The sequence below is a fragment of the Octodon degus genome, unplaced genomic scaffold (genome assembly GCF_000260255.1).
Source record: "Octodon degus isolate 3935 unplaced genomic scaffold, OctDeg1.0 scaffold00005, whole genome shotgun sequence".
NCBI lineage: Eukaryota > Metazoa > Chordata > Mammalia > Rodentia > Octodontidae > Octodon > Octodon degus.
Genome location: NW_004524581.1, coordinates 26,274,003 through 26,278,914, shown reverse-complemented (window position 1 = coordinate 26,278,914; position 4,912 = coordinate 26,274,003). Strand labels below are relative to the sequence as shown.

Sequence of the window (4,912 nt, the reverse complement as noted above, 5' to 3'; positions counted from 1 at the left end):
TGAGCCCAGCCTGGGGAAACCTGGCAATATCCTGACTCAAAAATTTTAAGATGTATAAGGAAGGGGTGGGGATCTAACTCCATACAAAGTGCCTAGGTTCAGTCTCCAGCGCCCAAAATTCTTTTTTTTTTTTTTGGCTAGTTCTGGCTGCCTTAAGGGTGGGGGTGTGGTGCAGCTTCTGGGGCTGGGGATCAAACCGCAGTCCCCTGCACCAGACTACATTTGCCCAAGCAGCATTTTAAACAGCTGAGCTACTGGGCAACCCCCATCCCCAGCAAATTCTTCTAAGTAAGAATTGGAAGTGGACTAGGGACGTACCTCAGTGTAAATGCCCTGGGTTCAATCCTCAGTAACACACACACACACACACAAATTAATTTAAAAAGCAGTGATATTTACACAACTTGGTAAATATATTAAAAGCTGCAGAGTTGTACATTTTGGGTAGCTTTTTTGACACAGGGTCTCGCCAAGGAGCCCAGGCTGGCCTTAGCACTCACAGCCATCCTCCTGCCCCAGCCTTCCAAGTGCTGAGATTACAGCCTGCGGCACTATACCCGGCTCCCTCTATTCATTCTGTAATCACAACCCAGTCCCTAGCTTAACTCTACAGGATGTCACTGGGCACAGAAGAGTCAGCGACAGGAGCCACTCAGAGCTGCAGCTATAGAGATCCCCGCAGAAAGGGCAAACTACCAACCCGTCCTTTTCCATCTCTTGGTTTTGTGACCAGTGACCCCCCCAAAATGTTCCCTATAAACTGGAGGCACATTTGAGTGTCACACTGAGGGATATCACTGGCATCTGGCTGTCCCTTCAAAATTATAGAACACGGTATTATGGCTGCAGACGAGTGTGCCTGCTGGGGGACCGCGACTGGCAGACAGTTTACCTCCAGAAGGAAGGTCCAGCCCGGGCTGGGGTGAGCGCTGCCCCACGGGGAGGTGCGGAAGAGTCGGCTTCTGAAACCTGCAAGGCACAGGGTGGTCACTGGGATTCACACAGGAGACCCCCCACAGGGACCCATTCCAGGCACCAGGGGATGTCTGACAGCACTCAAGGTACCAGATCTATAGGTATGTTTCCTTTACACAGACACCTATGATCAAGTTTTATTACTCAATTACAATAAAATATTAAGAACAAAAGAGAATTAAAACCTTATAGTCTAAAAAATCATGTGAATGGGGTCTTGTTCTTGCAATATCTCTTTTGGTTTTGCTCTTTTTTTCAAGACAGGGTTTGCTATATGGTCCAGGCTGGCCCTGAACTCCTAGGATCCTCTTGCCTCAGCCTCTTGGGTTCTAACATTACAGGCAATGTGCTATCACACCCAGCACTCTATTTTCGCGTTGTCCTGCATGAGTATCCAGTATTATGTTAAATATGCACTATATGTGCATTCTTCAGAGTTGCGGCTCTATTCCAGTCTACTTTGTCTCATGATTTCTACTAAGAGAAGATATATTCTACCAAAGGGGAAAATGTTCCTTAGCTTATACAAGTAATACTTTATTTTATTATGTATTTAGTATAGGGTCTACAGTAGGGTCTCACTATATAGATCAGACTCATAATGATTCTCCTGTTTTCAGCTGCCAAGTGCTGGGATTACAGGTGCACACCACTAGGCCGTCTCAACTGCCATCTCAGTGTGTGTGTGGAGGGGGTGCTGGCACGGAGAGCCCCGGCCCCTGTGCTCTGCCTAAGCAGGTACTTTAGTCTGTTGAGCTATCTGGCCAGCCCAAAAGTAGTAATTTAAAACTGCAAAAAAGTGCTTAAGGGCCAGGGAGATAGCTCAGTAGAATAAGTGCTTGCTTGGCCAAGCACAGGGTCCTGAGTTCAATCCCCGGTGCTGCAAAAAAAAAAAAGAAAAAGTGCTTAAAATGTATAGGGATGGCACACTGTTGGTGGGAACGTAAAGCTGCTACAGAAAACAGTATACAGTATAGAAGTTCTCTTAAAAGTTAAAAAAATAGTTAAAACAAGCCCGCCCTGGTGATGCACACCTGTGATCCTAGCACTCAGAAGGGTGAGGCAGGAGGATCATTGCGAGTTCAAGGCCAACCTGCACTACATTTCAAGGCCCCGCCTCAAACACAGAAAGTTAAAGCTAGGTGTGGTAGGGCAGGCCCTAGCACTTGGGAGGCTGAAGCAGGATTACTGTGAGTTCAAGGTCAGTTTAGGCTACATAGTGAGTTCAAGTCCAGCCTGCACCTCACACCATGATGGGACCCTGTCTCAGGAAAACAAAAGACAAAAAACAAACAAAAAATAAATATAAAATGCCCCCCAAAAAAGTCACAGTTAAGGAACTTTTCCTTTTCTCCCCACTTTTTTTTTTTTTTTTAATGTATTTGGTACAGTTTCACTATGAAGCTCCAACTCAACTCGTTGGGTCTTGGAGGCCTGCTCAGTATGTCTGGGGGTGGGCTGGCACTGCTGTGGCAAGTGGTACTGGGGATTGAACCCTGGTCCCTGCACTTACCTAAGCAGGTGCTTAGTCTGCTGAGCTATCTCAATGGCCCTCTCTCACTTTATCATCCACTGAGTCTTTTTCATGCTAACCAAGCACTCAACTATTGAGCTGCATGGAGCTCTTTCTGTGCATCTCTGTCACTGAAAATGTGCCTCTTCCTTAGTAAAGGGAGAAAAAGGCTGCACCTTCCAGTCCGTTTTTCTCCAAAGTTTTTATTTTGAAATGAGTTCACTTCAATGTCAAGCTTCTGGAGAAGCAGACAGGCACAACGAACTGTGCCCGCTGTGCAGAAAAGTGCAAAGTGCACCTCTCACTAAGATCCGTCCATGGTGAGCGCCTGGCCTACCTGCTGTGTCCCTGTCCACTTCCACCAGAATCATGTGGAAGTCAGCTGCAGCACACGCCCAGCACTTCTACGCACATCAGCATGCAGCTCCTAACAGGGACAGCATCCTCTCTAACTGCAGGAATTGCCACCATTCCCATCAAAATTAGCAAATCTCTGACATTCTGACTCTTCAGTCCACAGTCAAATTTCCCTAACAAGTACACACACAAAAGACAACATACATTTTTAAAGATCCAAGAGCCAACTAGTGATCATATATTGCATTTGGCTGTGGTGTATCTTTGATCTACTTAATTTACAACAAATCCATTTGGGGGGGCAGTACTAGAGATCAAACTTGGGACCTTGCGTTTGCCAGGCAGGAGCTTATGCCACTGAGCTACCTCCCCTGCCTGGTTGTTTTGTTTTGATTTTTTATGGCTGACTTTTTTTTTTTTAATGGCTGACATATTTGAAGGGGTCTCCACATTTGTAAACTTACGTCTACCTATGCCAATCCTCCCTTCTCCAGGTCCTATTCAAATAGGAACGAGCCATCCCTCTGTGGCTCTCCAGTCCTGCATTTCTCCTGCCCGTCCTGTCAAGCCCTTTCCTGACCTGCTGACGTCCTGTGTCTGTCCCCTGCACTTGCCCAGCGCTCCTGAGGGCGCCACCAGCTTTCCAAATGCCAAGCCCGAAGGGTGATTTCATTATTTCCTTAGCTGGTTTGGTGGCAGTGACCACGGCCACCCACTGCCCCCCTCTCGGGTGCTGTCAACCTTGGCCCAATTCTCTCTCTTGCCAGCAGCTGAAACACCCCAGCTGCCCTTGACCTTCTCATGCCCTCAGGACTTTGACCACCAGCCGCTCCTGACTCCCAGGTCTCCCCTGGCCGGAACTCCCTCCAGGCCCCCAGGTCCAGCTGCTTACCCACCTGCCTACCAGCTGCTGCCATTTTGGCTTCAACCTGCCACATCCATGGCTGAACTCCTACCTCCCTGATCAACCCACTCTTCCTCAGGTGGGCTTCTGCAAGGAAACACTAGTTCTCCAAATTTAACAATGTGACCTCACCCCACCGAAGGATCCCTAAATGCCCGCTGTTCTCACATCCATCACTCTCCAGCACTCTGCCAAGGGCACAGGGGAGGTTCTCCAAGGCTTCCTGGGGACTTTATATATAAAGAATTGGTCTCTGCTGTCAGCTCACCTTCTCTCCACCCCACCCACAACTCTAGCTGCTCTTCTGGGAGCCAAACACCTTCTAAGAGCCCCGCGCACTGGTGGGCACCCACAAGTGGTTAAGACACTGCCTTGGATGAGTAAGAGCTGGGCACAAAGCCTAGGTTTTTCCACCCACTGTATAGCCACAATGTACTACTATTACTACTTCGCCTAAGCCTTACTTTTCACTTACAAAAAGGGGATGATTATATCTGCCTCACAAGTCAAAAGGATTATTCTTTTTTCTTTTTTGGCAGAACTGGGGCTTGAATCCAGGCCCTTGCACTTGCCAGGCAAGCGCTTATTCTACTGAGCTATCCCCCCGGCCCCAAAACTTTTTCTTTTTTTTGGCAGATCAAAAGGATTATAAGTGATATATGTAAAATATTTGTTCCAGTATCAGACAAATACCCAATAACTGTTATAAGATGAAATCCAAGCCAGAGTTGGGGACACAGCCCTGTAATCCCAGCACTCGGAGGCTGAAACAGGAGGATCATCATGTTTAAAGCCAACCTCAGCTAATGAGTTTAAGGGCAATCTGAACTGCATAGCCAGACCATCGCAAAAACAAAAACAGGGGCCGGGGAGGTAGTTCAGTAGAATAAGTGTTTGCCCGGCAAGCGCAAGGGCCTGAGTTTAATCCCTGGTACTGCCAAAATAAATTAACCCCCCCCGCAAAAAAAAGTCCAAATTACTTACACTGCTTATCTCTTCAGTTTAATATTCCACCAATCCTTTCTCATGTTCTATAATGTCATGCTGTTTTGCATCTGTTTACTTTCAAAAGTACAATTTCCTTGGCTAAAAAGGATAGCTAGCACACCGTTTCATCTATTAAGTGAACCATGGGCCATCCCATCTATTTCACTTTTTTTTTT

General features: G+C 47.1%; 1 protein-coding gene across 2 annotated transcripts in view; it reads right to left on the bottom strand.

Annotated features, from left to right (window-relative positions):
- Positions 1–4,912, bottom strand: part of CUNH6orf89 (chromosome unknown C6orf89 homolog) — a 35,438-nt gene that overhangs the window by 29,557 nt on the left and 969 nt on the right. The gene's annotated exons all lie outside the window — the stretch shown is intronic.